Here is a 23218-nt window from a genome sequence, read left to right as displayed (position 1 = left end):
CACTGTGTGCAACACAGCCATCCTTGCTCGGGAGGGAGAATCCACCCTTGTGGCTAGAAGCCATTGCATTTTGGGGCGGTTGGTATTGCAGAATAAATGTGGCCAAGGTTAACTGATATCACCTGACTGCAGGCTTCAGTGCTATGTATGCTCTGATTATAGTTTAGGCAGGGTGGTATGAGGACACATGGGCACTCATTTTGCCTGGAACAACTTGGGATGGCCTCATGGTAGAGAAAGTGTTCGAAGTGAGCCTAGAGGGGTAAACACGGAGGGGGCTGGAAAGAGCAGAGCTCCTTCGCGTGTGCAAAGTCGTACCGCTCATGAAGTGGTTTTGCAGTCTCATCAGTCGACTGGCACCGTGACCCTACAGTGCAAGGTAGCAAGCAGGACAGGTATAGATAGGAATCTTGCCCAAGGACACGAGAATTCAGTCCACTTCAAAATTCAGAGCCCAAATTCAGAACTCTGAACGCAGGGCTCTTTCCACAAACGGCCCTCTTTATACCTTCTCTTTATCAAGCTGAACTTTATAACATTTAGGCATTGAAGTCCCACAAGGACACAGCCACTGCTGGGCCAGATGGCAGCAGCTTCCCAAGGACAGAGGAGTCACGTCCGTGTTTCAGGGAACTGATAAACTACCATCATTAAGAGGTGTTTGACGGTCTCCCAGGAAGAGGGCACTGGAAGTTCTTGAAAGTAATCTGTCCTAACACAGTTAGGGAAGGGTGAGTGACAGGCCTGCCTTGGGGACTGTGGGCTTTAGAGAGCCAGTAAAAATGTTCTCCATCAAGAGGGCCCATCGTCTTCTTTATGCCAGGTTTAAAATTCACTTTATTAGTTTAAAACTTGTGTAGAATGTATAAACGAATAATTTTTATGGTCTTCCATTTTTTATAATCAAACCAATTGCATTACCTCCCTCAGATATCAACTGTATTAGCTGCTTTGAAAAATGTGTATTAAAATGTCTTAACTTAAAAAAGCAATTAAAAACTGGACATTTTTAGAGAATCACAGAACTGGAGAAGGGACTTGCAAGATCAGCTGGCTTAATTATTTAGGGAAAAAAAGAAGGATGGGATGACTGATCAAGATGTGGTCCAAAGTTTTCTATGATTGAATGAGCTCAATTTAATGGAACTTTCCCTTACTCAGTTGAATGCTTTAGTATGTTTCAGTCAAATTTCATTTCCTTCTCAGTGTGGGTCTGACCCATATGGGTTGACCAAATGGATGCCACTGTGCTTGCCTTTTACATGTTTGGGGTGTGTATGTACACCTGTGCATAGGCATGCTTGTGTATGTCTGTGCATGTGTGTTTGCTCTTGTATGTGTGTGCACATAGGCAGGGGGGAGGTGGGTGAAGTACAGGGGAGAGTAACCACTCCATACTAAATAGCTCTTTTCTTTTTTTTTTTTTTAAGAGTGGGGGAGAGAGAGACCGAGGTGAGGGGGGCAGAGGGAAAGGGAGAGAGAGAATGTTAAGCTAGTGTGGAGCCTGACGTGGGGCTCGATCTAATGAACCTCAGATCATGACTTGAGCTGAATTAAGAGTCAGGTGCTTAACGGACTGAGCCCCTAGATCACACTACTGTCAGTGATGAGTATTGCTGACCCCATCTCCTAGCTCTGTATTCAGACTCAGAAAACAACCACAGATCCCAATCCTTCAACACCTAAGGGGACAGAATCGGAGGCCAGATCTGAAATTCATCTTTTTTTACTCTATTATGAGGCATATTGATTAGTATAGTGCACATCTGAGTTTCTTTTTTTTCCTAAAAGGAAATTATCAACAGAGAAGAACCTAAATACATACATATGTATATATATGTATGTATACATATATACATATATATGTACTTTTTACAAAAAAAAAAAAAACAAAAAAAATGGGCAGTTAGTAATTTAAAAGTTCCCCACTTCTGCTTTAATACTTTCTAAAAATGTATTAAATGTTTAAAGCCTTCTACATTCCAAAAATATTTGAGGTATATAGAAAAAAAAAACTTAGCTAAAATCTCATGCACACACTATATATATAGAGAGAGAAGTGTGTATATGTATGAGCTACACACACACACACATATGTACAGCGTGTATACGTACAGAACTCTAGTTAGGTTTTATATATATACACAGATAAGACATGCATATGTATATACACACACATATATGGACATCTAAATACATATATAATACATATTACACACACGCAGTGGTCACTGAGAGCCAACTTCCTCCTGTGGTAGTTGGATAATTTGACCTCAGTGGCACGGCCAGAATTTCTGGGCCTTTTAGTAACACTCTCAGAAAAGAGAGGACCCTCAAGCTCAGGTGAACCTGTGAGCCAGGACCCCGGAGCCACACTGTTCCTGACGTCAGAGCACATGAGAGCCGGGAGGCCCAAGCCGGCTTGTCTAAGGCCACGTAGAAAACCCAGGCCTAGACCTCGTGGCTCCGGAATTCCAGTTCTATCTATCTGCCATTATTGCCTTCTCCCTAGCATGTGGCCTTCATAGACTAATAAGGGCAATATTTTGGGGGACCTAAAGAAGGAAGACCCTCAAAAACCTAGCGAGCCGTGACAAAGTCCCAGGCCACCGAGTCCAGAGTCCGCTGACACAAAGGATTGGGATAGAGCAGCATGGAGTCAGACTCACACATTTGTTCTGTTCAGTAGGGGAGTCAATGGGAATTAGCCAGGCTCTGGGGTCAGGAATGTGGCTCTGGGTCTGACTTCAGTCAAAGCGGCTTACCCACTCTTAGCCTCAGTTTCCTCATCTGTAAAATGGTAATAAGTCCAGCCACCTCAAATGGTTTCCTTGAGACTGAAACGAGGTGACATATATCTATAAGCACTCTTCAGTAGAAATATTAACGTGAGCCACATATGCACTTTTTCACTTATCAGACAAATATCCAAATTTATTGAACTTAAGCTACCTATCCGACATTTTAACTAAGTTATAAGATTAACTTTCTGTTCTTACCAATACCTTCTCCCCTCCATAATGCCAAGCACAGCACCTTCCCCACGGTAGTCATGCAGCAGATGAATTATATAAATAAAAGGATAACATACATTTTTACTATATTCCCAGGAAAATTCCATTATTCATAGGCAATCAAGAGATGCTCATGAAGGCAACAGTCCCCCTCCCAAAGGTGACAGTAACCACCATTTATTTCTATGTGTCTGACAGTCACATCTTGCCCTATGACAAAGCATCTAATATTATAGCTTTTATTATAAATGTTCAAATGACCCAGGAGCCACATTAAAAAAAAAAGAAATATTTTTATCTTAACCCAAAGATCCAAAACAATATCACGTAATCCCTATATAAACACATAATCCCTATATAAAATTAAGGGGTATTTTGCATTTTTTTTTTTTTTTTTTTTTACCAAGTCTTCAGAATCCAGAATGTGAGTATCCATTTACTCCTATAGCACATCTCAAGGCCATGATGTGTGGCTGGTGGAAGCTGGAGGGACAGCACAAAGGTACCCAGCACTGAGCAGAGTTGCAATTCTTAATTTAAGTGAAGAAAGGGCTCTCTGAATAGTCAGATCCCCCCACCCCACTCACAAATTAGGAGGAAGGCAAGTTTGAACTTAACAGGCAGCACAAAGGCAAACTGATCATCCTCCCTCCAGAAGTGAACCAGGTAATATTGACCAAATGGAACCTTCTGGAAGCTTGGAGCCCTGAGCTGGCATGGGCCGGGAGAGAATGCTCAACAGCACCTGGAACCCAGGCCACCTGCCTCACCAAAAGCAATGCTCCCATCTGCAGCACTTGTTACTGAGCAGACACTAGGCTGGCAACCTCGCACCAGGACCCCTGTGATGCTCACGGCAAGTCCTCAAGAGAACTGATTTCACTACAAGAAAGTGAGGCTCAGGGAAATTCAGAGGTTTGTCCAGAAAGGTAGAGGCTGAACTAGGATCCAAACTCAGTCTGAGCAGACAAAGCCAGGGATGTCGCTGCCCCTTTTACTCCTTGGCGATGCCTGGAGTTAGGCTACAAGTAGTTCCTGGGCCTGACGGTGAGCTTCTCTGGTCCTGTTGAAATTCATGCCTGGTAATGGTCCTTTGATGAGGATTTCTTGGAAGGAGGAGCAAAACAAACCCTCGCCTTCCCTTTGTGGATGGGTTAAAAGGTCCCAAAAAGAGATCTAGCTCCCTCTCCGTTCACTCCCCTTTATCAAAGATGCTATTTTCTTGGTCCTGCTGTGCTAAACCAAGCCCTGAGCTGCAAAAATTCAAAAGGCAAGAGTCTTCCCCGTCAGCAACACCAGGCTTCCTTGGGCCCCACCGTGAAGGTGTTGATCACATGCCAGGGACAACATTTGCTGCTCCCTCTTTCTAGGATGCTGGGTCCGAGGCTTTTTGGGGCTGGCTCTTTCCTGTCATTCCAGTTTTATTTCAAACACTGGCTTTCTCTACAACATGGGCCCACCACATTCTTTCCCATCATCCCGTTTTATATTCCTCATGTACTATCCAAAACTATATGTGCTTGTTTGCAGTCTGCCCCTCCGCCCGACAATGCCAATGTCAGAGCCTCCCAACAGTGTCCTGACTCTCTCTCTGCTGCATCCCCCAGGGCCTGGCATGATTTCTGTGCACAGGAGGTGCTAGAGATCCTACTTGCTGAATGAACATGTCAAATGTAGCGGAAGTTCAAGCAAATGGCCCAAGGCACCGAGAAAGGCTTTTAATTCAATAGAAAGACATCCTGAACAGTGTGTCTACGAAAAACACTGTATCAAACGGTAGTGAGTTCTTCATCCTGAGAGAATCAGGCAGAAACCAGGTGTCAAGATTCCTAATGGTGACTGGACAAGATCACCTGAGAGTCTAGAAAATATTTTAATTAAAACAGGAGGGGAAACAGTGAAATAACCCTTCAAGATATTTTAATTTTCTCCTTAAGTCTTCTTATTACATAATTCACATCATGACCTAGATTTCAAATGTAATTAACCACAATGTATTCCCTCAGTCCCCCCACTGAAACATATTTGTGGAGAAAGTGAAATAACTAGAATATGCCACGAGTGGTAAATTCAATGCATCAGAAATGGCACTGCCTATGTAATCCCTCTGTCTGCAGGACACCCTTCCAGCCCCTCCACAAGAACGAGTCACAGAGCTGGCACAGACCAGAAGCTCCTCTAGGGTAACAGGGATGCTCGAAACACTCAACCACAAGTTGTTTAAGGGATTTAACGAAAGGGATGGAAAAGAGATTACTAACTGGGCGCCCGGTGTGTGCAAGGGGCGAGTCCGAGTGCATAAATGGTCTCTTCTAATACTCGCAACAAAACCAAGAGGTAGTTATTCCCATTTTATCTTCCTTTTTTGAAGCAACGAAAAGGTAACGTATAGCAGTGGAAAAGCAAAGGCACTTTTGCAATTGGGCAGAAGTGGGCTAGTGTTCTTCTAGCTCTCTGAACTCAGATAAGTGTCTTCCTTGTCTGGGGCTCAACATGCCATTCTGCAAAATGGGCAAAACCTACTTCCACGTGGATGCCATCAACATTAAGTAATATTACCCTTGCCAAATATATAGCACAGGGCTTGGCACCCAGCAGACTTTCAGCAAATGAGAATGCCCGGCCTTTCTCCCCGTGACAGATATGCAAACATGCTATTAAGGTTCAATGACCTTCTCAAGGTCATAGACCTAAGAAGTGAGAGAAGGAACACTCCATGGGCCATCTCTAAAGCCCCCTGTGCTTCTTTTTCTTTGAATGGCGCTGCCCCCCTGTGGGCAGTGGGGCATGCATTCCAGGCAGAGGAGGGAGCTTCCCCAGGAAGATGAGAAGAGGAGAAAGGACTAGAGGTATTACACTGCCAGACAAAAACGAGCATCCAAGGGTGCTGAGTGATTTAATTTTCTGGAATGTACTGAAACCTCAGTAAGCACAACAGAACTGTCATTTCCATATCCAACCAAACTTCTGATCAATCAACAGTGCTTTTGTTTTTGTTTTTTGGTGCATCTTTAGCAGTCAAAAACATCTTCACTTTCACCTTTAAACCACTACTTAAGGGCACGTTGCCGTAGTGTCAACTTTCCATCCTTGGCAGGTCATCTTGGAAACTGAGAAAGAGGAAACAGATTCAGCTTGTGCCTGTCAGTCTACGAAAGGACTGTGATATCTCAAGAATTCCATAAATATTTATTTTCTTGAAACTGCCTGCACATGACACTCTTCAACAAATGTTGACACCCACCTTTGTCTGTGGATTTGCTTATGGTAATTGCTGTGAGGCCTACCTCACATGGGGTGGAAAGGGTGCAGGGCAGAAAAGACCCAAGGTCAGTCCACATCATGTAAATAAGTTTCCCCGGGTCACACTTACTGTCTGGGGAAAGGAAGTGTAGTTGGCCCCATTTTCCCCTCAAGAAAGAAAAGGACTTTTTGAACACTGACTCCTCCATCCTTTCTATCCTGCCTAGCATCCACAGCAGTGCTGGGAGTTTCCATATTCACAAAAGGCTACCTGGATAATGAACAGAACTCCACAGGACTGAAGGAAGGAGGTACCTCGGCAAGCCAGGGAGGGCCGCATGCTGTGGCAGGGATTTGGGGCCAGAAAATTTCTATCGCATTGCTGTTTCTGAGCCTCTGAGAACTCCAGGATACCATGAGGATGATAAATGCAATCTGTCCCATAGGAGGTCTGAAGCCAATCCACATAACATTCTTCTCCAAATGAGAGGAGAGATTAGGGCTGAAGGACTTGGATGGGTAGTTGCAGGTGGGGGGTGAGTTCAGCATCCTTTCCAGGAGCTCTGGATGCCGCACTGCCTAGCACAGTGCTTTCCAAACTCAGACATGCACACCAGTCCCTGGGAGATCTGGTTCAAAACGCAGTTTCTAATCCAAGAGGTCTGGAGAGAGGCCCTAGTGTCCGTGTTTCTAACAAGCTCCCCGGGGAACTGGGCTGCCCACCCTCAGCCCTTAGAATGGCAAGGACCCGGTGAGTTCCAAATGCCTGGGCCCATTCGGGTCCAAATTCTGATCGCCTTGGCCTGGGGCCGGGGGCGGCCAGTGTTCCTTTGGTTTTTGTTTCTTCCTATTGTTGGGGCAGTTTGTTTTTAATTCCAGGATCGGTAACCACTGTGGTAGACAAAATAGACAGGGATCGGCCTGGCCACAGAGGTGGAATTAGCTGCAGAGGGGGGTGGAGGGGACATACTGGAATGAACAGAGGATTTAGAACCAAAAACGCCAGCTCAAATCTCAGCTCTATAATTTCACATCCACAAGATGGCATTGAAACTTGGAGCCTTAGATAGAACCCATTGGCTCTATATACTAATTGGGAGGATTAACTAAAACGGTCTATGTGGAAGCTGAGGATATTGCCATATTGCCTGGCCCATGGCAAGCCCTCAAATCAGGGTAGCTATTTTTGTCCCTTAAAAAAAAAAAAAAATGCAGGCTGTGCAGTATAAATGGGATCTGGGGATGATAATTAGTCAAACGCATTTGTTCATGATCCAAAGTACTGCAGTGACTCAACCAGACAGAGGCTCGAGGAAGAGAGGGCAGTGACGTGGAGGAAGGATGCAGGCTCTCTGTCTGTGAAGGGCCACACGGTGGGCCCCCGTAAATGCCCCTCGCACCCAGGAGGAGCGGCCAGGTGTGCGGCCTCGGCAGGGCCCCGGGGAGGGAGGAGGAGCTCCTCAACATGTTTAATCTGCCTGGCTGTGCACAGAAGGCAGTGGTGACCTAAATAAATCCTTCATTAGAAGCAGAGACACATACAGGCAGCACAGCGGAGCTCTGGGGCAGGAGGGCAGACGGGCCTCTCTTATTATTCGGTGCAGCTGATGGGAGAAGGGGTCATGCTAGCACACGGAAGACCCGAGACCCGCCGCCTTAGGGTACCTGGGGACGTGCAGCTTCAGTCCCTGCTCCAGGTGCGACCCAGCCTCCCCACGGGGGGCCGCGTGACTGTGGGCGCTTCCACGGCTGGGCAGACAGTCATCATCACCCCGCAGGTGGCCAGCAGCCATGAATCCCTAGCATTTCCCCAGAAATAGCCAGCAAAAAGACCCAGAGGCAATCAGAAGCCCAAGGGCCACGTGCCATCATCTTGTCCCATCCTTATTCCCCCGCAGGAGGGGGAGGTAAGGTAGGAGGAGCGTGGGAACCCCAGGGTCAAGCACGCAGGGGCTAAACTGAATTGGAAATCCGGGTCACCTGATCCCCACCCCACTGGATGCGAGACACATGGAAATCTGTGCTTGTCTCATGGGAGGGCAGAGAACATTAGAATAATTTGCTGCTGAAAATAAATATGAGCAAACCAAAGGAAATTCTTCCCCTAGATGAGCAAAGTGGAGGGAGGATTTATCTCATTTCTTGAGCCTGCTTCTCTGGACTGAGTATCTGTGTTCCTTCAAAATTCGTATGTTAAAGCCTTAATCCACAATGGGATAGTATTTGGAGGTGCGGATTCTGGGAGATAATTAGATTTAGATGAGGTCATAAGGGAAGGACCCAGGACAGGATTAGTGACGGGGTAAGAAGAAGAGAGACCAGGGCTGTCTCTCTCTGCCATGTGAGGACACAGCCTGCAAGCCGGGAAGAGGGCTCTCGGCAGGAGCTGAACCTGGGGGCATCTTGATCTTGGACTTCCCAGACACCGCCACAACTGTGGGAAACAATGTTTGTTGTTGATTTAGCCACGTGGTCTCTGGTATTTCGTTATGGCTGCCTGTGCCGACGAATACACAGCCCTTCCCGGTAAAAGCAAAGACAAGGAGTTTTCCTGGGACTGCTGTGTATTTCCTGGAGTAACAGGTGACATCTAGGCACAAAGCTGGCTGGTCGGTGGGGACGGCAGCAGGCAGTCACGTATGGATCTGTCTTAAGGACAGAGCTGCTCTCAACCCCCCAACTCGTCTCATTGGAGACAAAGGACCAGCGTGACCCGATTTTTGAAGTTTTCAAGATTCAACTGTGGATATTTATGTGAAAACTCCTGATTTTTATGAAGGTCCCAGACAGGTATTAGCTGCCAAGTAAGTGAAGGTGGGGGGTGGGAAAGACTGATAGGTAAGCCTGCAGACACTCACTGGTGATGCCTGAGGTCCAGAGTCTGCCCAGAGGTGATTGCTTTTGCAAGGCACCCACAATGTTCCTAAAATTGTTCTGAGTTACGGGGGATATCAAAAGAATCCAGCCGCTGTCCTCAAAGCACCCCGTAAAGTAGAAGACACACTTTTAAGGACAGTGATCACCATGTTCAGTGTCCGGCTGCAGATCTGGCCGCAGCTATGGGACAGACCAGCAGTGACACTGAGCTGGAGGAAGAGCAGGGGAGCCCCTGTACGACCCCCCAGAAAAGGCAGCCGGTGTCCGGGCAGCCATCTGGGAGGAGACTTAGGGTCTGCTCCTGCGCTGGGGCTGGTTTGGAGGTGCCGTCTGTGGGACACGGTGGCAGATGTAAGGTTGCTCCAGCCAGCAGGTGCGGTGTCTGGAGAGGCTTCGGGCTCAGGGATTTAGAAAGACAGGGAGGGAAAAGAGCCGTGGAGATGGAAGGAAGCGTCAGGTCCTGAGCCTGAATCCCAGTAACATCACTTACATGCTCCAAGTTGGGGTGACTTAATGGAAAATCTTGGAAACTACTGCTCATGTGTGGCCCAAGAGTTTGTCCTTCCTTTTGAATATGCCTGTTCTTGGTTTAACGGGATCACGTAAAAACAGACATTTAAGTGAGCACTTGGCGTTGACAGGGACCAGGAAACACATCAGCGGATCAATGAGGAAGCCGGCCTTGCCTGGGAGGAGCTGAGGGGGAAACGGGCAGGGGGACAATTAAAGCAAGCTGCCGTAGCTAGTTTTGATTTTATATTGCCCATGTTTCATCCTGTCCTGAATTAAATCACTGCTGTCCACGTGATGGCACGGGATAAAGCGAGAGCACTTTTTTTTTTTTTCCCTCTACTGCACACACATACACACACGCAACTATGATTTCTTTCTATCCCTCACTTGACAAACTTTAAAAACACCAATTAAGCTGAATATTCCTTTATTCTGAAGCTCTGGGTTCTATAAAATGAGCCAGTATCCCTTCTGCCTCTGGAGCTTTACCTTCTCTATAAGGAGTTTACTTAAACGGGGAGTACCGGTCTATCTCACTCTTGAAGGGCCATGTAATCTACCCAGAAGAACACCAAGACCTTGCACTTGACACAACCTTTTCTGTGATCTCTTGTTATCTTGTTCCAGTATCTTCAGATTCAATATCATACTACATGTTAAGTTAAATCATCACCAGCCTGATCATTTATTCTTTCTGAATGGTGATGCAAAATGATTTATATTTTATGCTTTTAAAATATTATTCATTTCTTATGACTTAAAGTACATAAAACAACCTGGCATTAGGGGAAGACGTTCAGGAATCATCATGATGAGTTATTAGAGCTCAGATGGGGAAGGCTGGTGGTTAAGAGGGTGGGTTTGAATTCTGGCTCATCCCTTACTCCCCCCCTGGGTGACCAAGAGCAAGTTATGTGACCCTGTGGGCCTCGTTTCGTCACCTGAAATGTAGGGTTGGTAACAGCATCAACTTTGTAGATTGTCATGCGGATTAAAGGAAACAACACATGAAGTGCTAAGAAGAAAACCCTTACCAAATGTTATTATTGTCACTGATCTCCAGCTTCCATTGTTCTAGCTGAGAAAGGTCCTACTCAGGTAGTCTATATCGCTTCGCTAACACAGATCATTCTGGGAACATAAGATGCACCTCCACAAAGTCTTCTTTGCTTGAAAGGGCCAATGATACACACGAGTGAACAGGATGCTGAGCTGGGGCTTCAGGAGCTGAGATCTAGCCCCAAGTTCTGCCCTGACTTCTGTGTAACCTTGGTGAGGATGCAGAAATACTCGATGCCTTGTTTACAACAGGAAACAATCTGGTCATAAATCCGAAGATCCCCTGCCCTCTTATATCTACCTAAAATAAACTGCGAAGGCTTTAGAGAAATCAAGAAATACAAATGTTCGTCATGGCAAGATACTATCATACACAATTCCAAAGAAAAGGATTACTATGAAAAGTAAACCATATAGTTTTGTCACTTGTGCTGGCAATCAGTCTAACATTTCATAGGTTAAAGGGAGTAACATATATTAAATTTCTACACTGCTGAGGTCTTTTGGATAATGGGAAACAAGAGAGCTTCTAGCAGGAAAAGACTGTTCCCGTGGGTCAGATCCTCCTAACAGCACCTGCTGCCTTGCTTCTATTCAGATCATATTCAGCGTTCCTTCAATGACTATTAATTGAACCTAAGACCCGATTAAAAGGTGGATCAGCTAGATTTGGGGACGATCTATAAAGAATGCTGAGCCATTACTGGAAAAAAAACAAGATGAAGAAATGAACATTATATGAAAAGTCTCTCAGTGACAATAAAATATACAATTAGAAGAAGCCCTTCAGCCTGGGGTGGGGGCAGAGGGGTTGCATGTAGATAGCTACGATTTCCTTTAACCCAACCCCAAAGGGTCAGCTTAATGACCTTAATGACCTTAATACCTTCCAGGCTGGATGGAGGCAGTTTACTCTAGGGTTTTGCTTGCTTAGGTGAGATATGGAAGTTTAGGAGTGAACAGAATTGCTTAGGACAACAGAGGAGAATGAGAGCTGCCACAGGGGTCTGGCTACTTGGTTCTTAACACATATAACACTCAGCCTCTCTCTAAATAAATGAAGAAGTAACCTTCGAAGAATGTTACGATGTGAGAAAACCAAAGCATCAGTCTGCCCAGAATACCCACAATTCAGAGTCAAGACCTAAATAGACTTGCTGTGTACCCGGCACTGGAAGTGGAGACAAAGTTGACATCCTGTCCCTTCCCTCAAATACCTCAGGTTCATGCCAGAGTCCAGGCATGAGGTGGAAATTGAGGGAAAGGAGGCACAAAGAGTGTGGCAAATGCACTGGGGATAGGTCTGGAAGGGAGCTATTGTTAGAAGGCTGCTTGTTAGAAGGGCAGAAAGACACACAGCCAACAGAATAATGCACATACACGCATCATACATAAAATCATTTGGCCACATTCATGTGTCGTGTGAACCATAACAGACCTACAATTAGAAATAGTTTATGTTTGTGTTTCAAGATCAATGAAAAACGATGTGGGAATGCATGACCATGTCCCATTGACTGTACTTTTCTCCAACTCTCGGTGAACCAGAAAGAAAAAGCAGAGTCATCGGTGGGGGAGGGAGTGAAGGAGAAACGCGACTCTGCCTAGAGCTGTCAGTTGGATTTGCAGGGACCCGAGTAGGGTTCACTCATGGGGTACCCCAGGCAACTCCTCCCAGAAGGAATCCATTGCCCCAAATCTGTATGAGTGTGCATGAGTGTTTGCAAGTGCTTGTGTGTTCACGCTTGCACACGTGTGTGATAACTCCAACGATGAACTGAGTTTTCAAGGCTCCTTGCTACTCGAACACCCCTTCAAGGCCATTAACGCATTAATGAAGCCAACACACTCCTCGAGGCCCTGCAATCTGCCAGCCCATGGGATGCTTCTAAGACAATGAGTTTCCAGAGGTGTCGAAAGAACAAAACTGACTGAAGCCACGTTATTTTTCAACTCTGACAATCACCGTCACCTCCTGCACCCACTTGTCTGAACACACAGGCAGGTCTTTGTACTCCACGCTGGCACCAAACCCAAACCAGCAGGCTTATTAGTGTCCAACATGCCACGGAAAAGGAGTAGGTTTGACAAGGAACAATGGTTCAAGTTAAATGAGGCTTTGAAGATCATGCTGAGATTTCTGGTTTTGGCTTTCCATAATTTGTCTTCAGATGCTTAGTCGTTGAATAATGTGAGTCACCAAACTGGATTGAATAATATGAGTCACCAAACTGGATTCCAAGAGGATTTCCTTTTACTGTTGCTATCCTCCTTATTCCCTCAGACGCTACCCAGGAGTGATACCAGGCCTCCTGCGTGCTCGCCCTCTCCCTGGCATTGTCCAGGGACACAGGAAGAAGACGGGTCCCCTCTAACCCCCCAGGGGGCCCACTGTGTAGGAGGAAACATACGGAGACAAATACTTCCAACCCACTGAGACACAGGCAGCTATGGGATAGACACTATTTTAGCAACTTAAAAATCAGCCAAGAAGAGAGTAGTTTGGGACATGCTTCTTGGAAGAGACCCCTGAGAAACATTCTGAGGTCTGGTGAGGACAAAAACCAAGTTCAATGCTTTTAACCGAAGTCCAGTATAAAGCATATGAACAGGGACATAGAAAAATGAATGAATGGTGAGGGAAGATCAAAGCAAGTGAGTTCAGATCTACTGGGATTTAGCCCCTGCCTTAGTTATTTGCCCGTGGAAAAGTTACTTTCCTCTCTGGGCCTCAGTTTCCCCAACCAAAGAAAGGGAATGCTTTCCCTACCATCTTGAGTGGCTATAAGAATTAAATATTACAGGAAAAAAAAAAAAAAAAAGAAAACCTCGCCCACTGACACAGGGTAGGCTGACCCTTAATGCATAGGAGCTCAATAATATTTGCTCAACCAGCAGTAGTTTGATGATATTAGCTTGAAGAGAAGAACAGGACACTAAGAGCAACGACTTAGGTTTTAGAACAACTAGGCTGCTTAAATAATTGTCATGAGAAAGAACTGCATCATTTCCCCAATTGGCAAATCAGAAAAAAAGAATTCCTCGGTGAAAGCAGAAAATTCTGCTGTGAGGAGAGCTATGCAGAGAGATGCAGATGATAAGAAAAAGCCAGGATTCAAAGCATAAAGTGGCTCTTAGTGTAATGTTTTTAAAGGACAACTATTATGAGATAATTAGCCTTTGTGCCATCTTTAGGAGAGGACCATAAAGCACGATTCAAGCGAGAAAAGGCAGCAGGTGAGGGTACTTGTGAACACATGGGCTAGTTGAAATCAGCAGGGCCTGTGGCCTGTGTAACCAGGATCCTAACAGGAGGCCCAGTGCCAACCCACAGCCCTTCTGCTAATTCAGCTGGAATCGGGAGGCGAAGGAAGGGTAGCTGGGGATCACAAGCCAGCAAGGCAGGCTCCACCTTCAAGACTGAAGGTGTAAAGATGTCCCTGGAACAGCGTGGGGCGAGGCTGGGGAGGCTAAGGTGCCCACAGCCCCGTTGAGCGTTCTACAAAGGACAGAGGACATTTCCTCGGAACACCTTAACTCCCCTGTGGGGGACAAAGCATAGCTGCCCATCTGAGCTCAAGAAATCTGAACTAAAACATCAGCCTCCTCTCAGAAACTGCTATTTCTATTTACAATACTGGCACTTTTACTTCCCCGCTCCGGCAGCAGAGACCCTGCCACCCCTTCTCAGCAAGCGGGTCCCGTGTCCTTCAGCAATCCTGCACGCGCACACCCTGGACCAGGCACGAGGGGTGCGCAGCTCCAGAAGCAGTGGAGCGTCCTGCTCTCCGGGGAAGCTGTTTTCCGAGGGCTGCAGCCGAGCCAGCACGTCATCACACCAGTGTCACACCAGTGTCACCTGCGTGGGCAGGTGCGCTCCAGGACAACCGAAAAGGCAGGGCCTCACTCGGGCCACGCTAGGCTAAGTGAGATAAACAGCCCCTCCCCAAGCAGCGCCTCCTCCCTTAGGTGCTTGTCCCGCGTGGGTTGGTGGCAGGCCTCTGCTCACTGAAGTCTCTCAGAGACCTAGAAAGACAGAACACCTGCTGTCTCAAATAATGCCCGTCACCAAGCCAGAGGGGAAGAGAAAACACACAAAGCGCGAAGTGGCTCTCAAAGCCCTGGAGCCAGATGCGACACACATCACTTCCCCTCACTTCCCCTGTGCACAGCAAGTCACACGGCCACGCTGACCTCCAAACAGGAAAAGTGCAACCCTCGTGTCTGTCCATGGGGCGACCACAAGCATAGCTATTCATCACACAGTGGGGGCAGTGGGTCGGGAGAGCATCCAGGACAAGCCCGAGGGAATGAGAGTCTGAACCTGGGGAGGAAGGCAGAGGGAATAATGCCCACTGCTCGGGGCGGAATGTCCACATTCCTGGCTTATCTGGGGGAACGCGGGCTGGTTGGTGGTGCTGTGCTCTGAATGTGAGGTGTTGCAGCCAACAGAGAACAGCAGGGGTGAGGTTTGAAAGATAGGAACCCGAATGCCATGCTGCGGGACGTGAGTTTTCATTACTTTTATTATAAAAGAAACTAAATGGCAAAAGGAAAGCTCTCCTTTGGTCACCCACGATGCACATTAAACATTCCGTACGAATCACCACATTTCATCCCCACGACTCTGAAACAGAGGGTATTGGGGGCCTTAATTATTTCCTGGGTGCGAACTGTCTGCCAGGCATTGATTCAGTGTTGATCCAGGTTTGGGGGCTCTAGACAACACCTCTAGCCTCCTACAATGTAATCTATTGAAACAGATTAAGCATTAAATAGATAAGTGTATAAAATCCATAATTAAAAGTCATGAAGGATACGTGAGGTTTAGAGAGGTTATTACCTTGCCCAAGGTGATCCTGCCATGAAGCACTGTGTCTGGCCCCACATCTCTCCCCGTGTTTAAGGGTCCTGAACTGAAATGCTAATACGGTAAGTAATGGGGACTCATGGGACGTTCTGCATCAGGGGGCAGGACAGGGACCTGATTAGGTTTTACAAAATTTGCTTGGGTCACAGGGAGGGATTAATAGAGAAATACTGCAGATTGCAGAGGATGGTAAAAGTTACGGAGCTGGGAAGGAAAATAAAAGTGAAAGCAGATGAATACAAGATCTGTATTTCAGCTGAAGACAGCAGTAAAAGAGACATTATGACACGGAGCAGGATCAATCGCGACTGCAACGTACAAACATGAGTGTAAGAGTTGCTCAAAGGCAAGGGAGTCCAATCCGGGGTTACTGTATTCGATTAATTGCTGTCTTCACTGTGTCAAATATCTGTGTTCGTCTTGTTTCCTCTTCTGTAATTCTGACCTATGGGCATGTGACCCAAGTTTTTGGCTAATGGGACCTACAGGGGAATCTTTTTTTTTTTTTTAAAGATTTTATTTATTTACTTGAGAGAGAGTGAGCAATCAGGGGGAGGCGGTGAGGGAGAGGGAGAAGCACACTCCCCTCTAAGCGGGGAGTCCAACTCAGGGCTCGATCCCAGGTCCCCGAGATCATGACCTGAGCTGAAGGCAGACGCTTTACCGACTGAGCCAGCCGGGCTTCCCCCTACAAGGGAATCTTGCACAGGCTTTTGAGAAAGATTTCCTTCCCTGATTAAAAGAAGAGAGTCTCCCCCCTCCCCCCCCCCCCCCCCGCCACCTTGCTCTCTACCTAAATTAGAGCAGGATGATGAGAGAGGCCACCCGGGGTCACCATGGCCCTCTCACTGCCTGGAGGGGATTAGCCAGAAGGAAGAGGCAGACTAGAAGGTAATACAGGGCTGGATCCTTAAGGCCATTCCTGCTTTTCAAATACAATCAGCCTGACCAGCACAAAAAGCTACCGGGTGCTACAAAGTACTGCATTATGGACGCGTAGTCCATACCAGGCTCCCAAACAGGTGTTTTACAGGCATTATATAATGTGATTCTCACCACAAAGGTCCGTGAGGACGTATAAATCCAGTGAACACGTAAGGCAAGTAAGTTTAGAAAAACAAAATCATCTCCCCGAAGTCAAATAATATACTCCCTTCTGGAGCAGGGGGTGTCCTCTTGCGCCCAGAGTCACCATGAACTCCACAGGATGCTCTCCCCTGGACAAAGACTGAGGAGGATGGGCCCATCCCCACGGAAAGGGTTGGTTCCTATGCTGTGTGTAGACGGGGCTTAAAGACCGGAAGTGCATAGCCACTTCACGGGGAGCAAGAGGACAGAAGAGACGCCCCCTGAAACCCTCTTTAGAAGAACTGACGCTTAATGAATGGAAATTTAAAACCAAACTAAGAGCAACAAAGCCCGTTGCAGTCAGAGGACCACGAGAGGCACCATGGCCAGTCCCTCCACAAGATGGCACTGGGTCCCCTTGTCTTCCGTCTTTATCTGTGATTTTTGCTGTCACAGAATGGAGAGAGGCTGGAGCTTCACTTTTTATATCCCGTTCCCTGTTCTTCCCAGTGTCCCCATGACGGCTTTGTGTCCTTCCCTCAAGGCTGAGGACATTCAGGTGGGGTCCTGAGAAGCTCTGGGGAAAGGAGAGGGGGTGGCATTTACTTAAATGACAGCATGGGGTTTAGGCAGAGGCTCCTGAAGACTGAGCCTTTACAACACGTCGCGGTCTTCCATGTTCTTCAAACTCCTGTCTGTTTTTAATAGTTTCTCTGCTGGGGCTTCTCCTCCAATTCCTTTTTTCCCTTCCCTCTTGTTGGGGATCCCCCTTGTCTCTCTACTGGGTGCCTGTCCTAACAGCTCCTTCCATATCTTCTCTACATTGCAGCTTCTCATCTCTGGGCCCAGAAAATGGAATAAGTTTTGCTTAAATTATATAAATTAAGGCGAGAGAAACAAAGAGCAAAAGACTCAGACGCTCTCCCATGAATATGACATGTGGGATCAGTCCTGGTCTCTACACATGATACTGGGTGTGCAATCTAGAGCTTATGGCTTTCTTCCGTCATCTTAATAACAGCATTCTTTTTTTTTTTTTTTTTTTTTAATGTTAACTATGATTCAGGCACCGTGGTAATGCTTGCCATACTCATTTGGTTTGATGTGCACTAAATGATCCTCTGTGATAATTTAAATTATGCCCATTTTGCAGATGTGGAGATGGAGGCTTAGTGAGGAGAAGTAGCTCGGCCCCTGCCGCGTGGCTGAGAAGCAGCACAGTGGATTCTAACCAGATCTCTGGCTGGGTAAGCCTGTGTGTAAGCTGCTGTCCTACCTACTTTCTGGTCCAGGCTGCACACAAACACACGGCTAGTGAGCAGCTCAGGTTAGATGAAGAGTTAGTAACGTGCTCTGCAACAGAAACTAATGATCTGGGCCTGAGCGATAGCTCAGTACTGAAGAAAGCATAAAACTGCTTTGGAACATCCACAGAAGCCTTGTTAATTTAGTTCCCCACCAGGTTATTACCTAAAATGGAAACACAACATTTTCACTGCCATCCTCAGAACAACCTACTCCAGCAGGCTTAGGGGAGCTCTCTGACTCAATTTATCACCTGAGGTCACCTACTTGGAGGAACGAGTCTGGAAGGCCCCATAACAGTTTTATTAGCTTTGAATTCAGCAGATAAGGGAGCATTGCAGGTGCGGGTTTTCAAAGCACAAAGTTTCCTTCAGTGGCCTCAGTGGAGGCCTCATGTGGGTCTCGTCTTTGCAATCCCAGCCCCACAGGAACCTGCTCCAAGCAGTATTTGTGAAGAATAAGGCACTGTGTTGGTGGACTCGCCGCTACGCCGGTGGCCTCACAGGGTAGAAACACCTTCTTGCAGAGAGTGTTGGGAATAATCCGGTGCACGCCATCACCACTTGGGAGAGAATCTGTCTCACTTATTAAATGCACTGAGAGATCTGGTTTGACCCGCAATTCTTTTGCGTCTTTGAGCAAACAAATAAGCTTGCTTTGATTTGATCAGATGCTTAGCTCACCAGAGAAAACCCGTCCGTCCTTTTCTCCTCGGACCACACCCCAGTCCAAGGTCAAGATTACAACACCATCAAGATTACTGTGCTCTCCCCTCTCTAACTTCCTAGAGTTACGGGACTTTCACCAAAGTAATCGCTCAGAACCGTCACCACAAGAATAGGAATGTTTAATAAAATACAGGACTTCCAGTTAAATTTAAATTTCATAAAACAATGAATAATTTCTTCACATTCAGTATCTGGGATACACCTGTCCTAAAACATTACATGTCGTTTCTCTGAAATTCAAATTTTACTGGATGTCCTGTACTTTTACTTGTAAGATCTGGCAACACTACCCAAGAATATACGTTTTCTTGAGCATTATGCTAAGCATTTTATATTGGCAATCTCCTATACTTCTCATTAGAATGTTGACAAGACTGAAGCCCAGAAAATTGTCTATTTCTCAGGATGACACAGTCAGGAAGAGGGAGATCAGAAATGCAAACAGATGTGAATTCAAAAGCCATGCTCTCTCTGCCACAAGAATAACTCCAAAATCTAATCCCAGAAATCTGTCACTGTCATCTTCTCCCTCCTTCCTATCCAGGACGCTGGGAAAAACCTGGTGTAAGACATAATTTAAATAAAGTGCTAGGGCGTCTCCTTTTCCCGGAGGAGGCACCCAGCCTGCGCTCACTCCTCGCCACTGGAGTATTTATTTTTCTGAGCACAGCGAGGCAGGCATGCTTTTCATTTCAGCTGCATCTGCAATCACCTTTCTCCTGCTGTATTTAACTGCTGATACAGGACTCTGATTTACTCTCCTCAACTAAGGAGTGGAGACATTTACATAAAACAGCTTACTGCAGGGTGTACCTAATCTGCAGGAATTCTAGGGGAAATTCAACAAGACACAAAATGCACCTCGGAAAGTGCTGAAATGGAAGTTCTTGATGAATGAAAGGAGATGCGAATGTTTTAAATCTAAATATATTTCTTCGTTTATAGAAAATACGGGCTCCTCGGTCCTCCAGGGACTTAAAGAGTCTCCACCTTGAGCCATCTGCTCACGGCAGGTGGAGAATCTGTGGATCTGGGGTCTGCCGCCCTCCTTCTGAGGATCTAAGAAAAGTTGCCCAGACCTCAGTTTCTTTAAATATGGAAATGAAGATGCTAAGAGCGCCCCATCTCCCTTGAAGGGCTGGGTATGAAAAGGAGAACATGGATATTATCACAGTAAACAGAAATAAGGAATTATCAGTTTCATTCTTTTCTTTTTTTTTAACTTTTTAAAAATTCTTTTGAAATCTTTTTCTTTCTTTGCCTGCCAGAGTGCTTTTGCATAGCCAAGATCTGCTAGGTGAAGGGGGACCCGTGTAAACGTGCTAGTTACTCACCTGCGCTGACCACATGGGGAATCCCTAACTGGGACAAATGAAGCCTCAGCGAGGGCTTGGTGGGGGCTCTACACATGTTGACTATGTCTTATCATCCTTCTTTGGCTCTTCTCTTCATGCCTCTCTCTTTCCTTAAGTATTTCTTCCCCCACGAAGCCTTCCCTAGTTCCCCCAGGCAGAAACGTTGCCTCTCGTTTCTATTCTGAGCAACCACTTGGAAGGAGGCACATTGTTCTAGGAGCTGTTGGGAGAAACACCAGGCACTTAGCTAGGTCCTGGTGTGGGTCCAGATGTGTGCTCGGCTAGGGCACCAGTTCTGACGGGGAGTCAGACAGGGTGAGTAACAAGAAGACTCCGGAGAATCATTATGACCACAAATCCTGCTGTGAGAGAAAGGACTGCAATGAGAGGAAGAAACACAGTGATTCAGGGAGGCATTCTCCAGGAAAGGCTGCCACTGACCCAGGCAGGGGCCCAAGCACTGTGCCTTCACCACCTCGTATGCAAAAACGTACTAATTTATCTGACTGCCAGACTAACGATAAGTTCCTTAAGAACAAGACCCATTTTGTTTTTTCTTCTGCACAACCGCCCTCGGTGACACGAGTCAACATCAAAGCCTGGGACAATTTGGGGGAGGGTGTATCAGAGTTTCAAAGGGCACGAGTACGTTTCACACATAGAATCAATTTTTAAAGTACTTCATTTTTGTGATGCAAAATGAACTTTCGTAATAATACAAAATGTCGGGCGCCTGGGTGGCTCAGTTGGTTAAGCGACTGCCTTCGGCTCAGGTCATGATCCTGGAGTCCCGGGATCGAGTCCCACATCGGGCTCCCTGCTCGGCAGGGAGTCTGCTTCTCCCTCTGACCCTCCTCCCTCTCATGCTCTCTGTTTCTCATTCTCTCTGTCTCAAATAAATAAACAAAATCTTTAAAAAATAATAAAAAAAAAATACAAAATGTCTTTGCCAGGTAAAGAAATTAAAGCTTCAAAATATCTTCACTGGTGATGGGGTCCCCGTTTCAACGAAGTAGAGCAGCACAGATGGAAACTCTTCGTACCACATATCAGATGCTCGATTAAAAAGGTGCTGCATGTCAGAGTTCTGTGTGCCCAAATTCAATAGTGAAGACAGCCCCCCCCCCCCCCCCCCCCCCCCCCCCCGGATGCTTGCTCACCTTAGTTACCTACTCTGTTGGGATCATTTATTAATGTCTTCCATGTTGGTCTACAATTTCCTTGAGGACTGGTCCTTGATGGGTTTTGTACAGTAATGGATTCCAGCACTTAATCCAGTGTCTGGCACGTGGCAGACACTCAATAAAGGGGCTCAGTAGTCGATTTCATTAAAATTAAGAGAGCAGTCTATTATCAGAGGTTTACCTAAATAGCAACTCCGAGAATATAATCAAGGGTCCAAACGCCCACATGCAGAAATCTTTTATGTCAGACGGTGACATTTCACTTTGAATATGTTGAGTCAGAGACTGAACTCTGAGATCCCTGGCTACCTGCCTCAGGTTTTACCCCAGAACCCGGATTTTCAGATGGCCTTCCCCTGATTTATCCTTAGCACATCGCTATCTAACATAGGGCAGATCGTACTTATTTATTTTGCTTTCGTCTGTCCTGTCCGCTAGAAGCTAAGTACGATGGCAAGGATTTCCATCTGTGTTATCCGCTACGGTGTCACCAGCGAGCGCCACGATCCTCGGTCCGCGGTCGGCACTCAGTACACGTGTTAAAGGATCTAAATGTGATCATTGCAGCTGCCTCCTAAAACAGGGACAAGAACAGTACAAGCAAACGCTCCACAAACATGAAGGTCAACTCACTGGATTGCTGTCTACACAGCACACCTAATACACCCTTGCCCCAACATTCCCGGGAACTGATTTCACTGAGTCTCATATTCTCACCCATTTCTTTCCTATCCCCAGAAACCAGAGGCCATATACTGGAGGCCTGCGGGACGCATACAAGTCCTACCTACACAAGTGTTCTGCTTGGCCCACATGGTATTATTTCAAAATACTGACTTAGCTGCCGGCACTTAAAATTCAGTACATTCTACATAAAATTGTGAACTTACAGCCCATCTTGGAAAGAGAAGGAAGGAAGGAAGGAAGGAAGGAAGGAAGGAAGGAAGGAAGGAAGGAAGGAAGGAAGGAAAGAAAGAAAGAAAGAAAGAAAGAAAGAAAGAAAGAAAGAAAGAAAGAAAGAAAGAAAAAGAAAGTCAGATGTGGCAGAACTGGGCCAGAGGTCCCACTGGCAACCAGATGTTGGGTCCCAGCTCTGGTGCAACCCCCTCTCCTTGTCCAGGCACAGGCCCTAAGGCCTGTTTCACTCAGGCAGTGACTTGCCTGGCCACTGAAGGCATTTCGGTGTGCGACCCCTGCTGGAAAGCTACCAAAAAGCAGGCAGCATGGAGGGAAAAAAAAAAAAAGTAAAGATGCCAACTGGGATCTATTTCTGTTATGTTCAAGCTATTCCTTGGAAGAATAATGTATTCATTTTTTCTAGAACTCTGGAGGTACCACATAACTATTGACAAACTATGGCCCAGTAAATATTATTCTAACGGCCTGAAAAAGCTATGAGCTTAATTCCCTGTGGGTAGAGGAAGCTGAGAAAGCTTCATGCCAGAGGCAGGCCTGAGGATGGATCAGGAGAGGCTGTAGATCAGCTGGTTACAATTCTGGCTAACTCAAAGAGAAAAAGGAATTTACTTGAAGACTAAGGGTTACCTCTAGGAATTGAGGAGAAGCTGAAAATCCAGGTTTGTTAAAAGGGTAGGGATGAAGGGAACCTTAGTGTCAGGGAGCATGGCAGGATCATGCCATGGGAATAGAACCCAGGGGAAATCCTGACATATTCATGCTGTTGCTGACGCCACTTGATTCATGACTCAGGGTGGTAAATGAACACTTAGCTGTCCTTGCGTCCTTTAGCTAGTCCCTCAAGATGCCAGGTCCCAGGTGGTATCATCCTGAGCTTCAGGTCAGGGCCCAGAGAGATGAACAAGCAGAGAGAAAGCTCCACCTCCCACTGAGAAGTCCCTCCATGGGCACCTTCCAAAATGCAAAAGTCTACTATGGATAAGGAGGATTTCAGGTGGTGATGGGAGGAAGAGGGCAAGGCAAACAGTGCAGTGGAGCAGAATGAGAACAGACAGACCAGAACTCCAATCTGGAATCCTCTGTA

General features: G+C 46.4%; 1 protein-coding gene across 2 annotated transcripts in view; it reads right to left on the bottom strand.

Annotated features, from left to right (window-relative positions):
• HS3ST1 (heparan sulfate-glucosamine 3-sulfotransferase 1) overlaps positions 1-23218 on the bottom strand; it is a 28980-nt gene that overhangs the window by 1998 nt on the left and 3764 nt on the right. Inside the window, exon 1 of one of the 2 annotated variants that reach the window (XM_021677590.1) lies at positions 11835-11860. The exons of the other annotated variant lie outside the window; for it this stretch is intronic. The gene's annotated coding sequence lies outside the window, so the exon portion shown is untranslated. Of the gene's footprint in view, positions 1-11834; positions 11861-23218 lie in introns of those variants that run through there. 2 annotated transcript variants of the gene reach the window in all.

Source organism: Neomonachus schauinslandi, chromosome 2, assembly GCF_002201575.2.
Source record: "Neomonachus schauinslandi chromosome 2, ASM220157v2, whole genome shotgun sequence".
NCBI lineage: Eukaryota > Metazoa > Chordata > Mammalia > Carnivora > Phocidae > Neomonachus > Neomonachus schauinslandi.
This window is presented reverse-complemented; position numbering and strand designations above follow the sequence as displayed.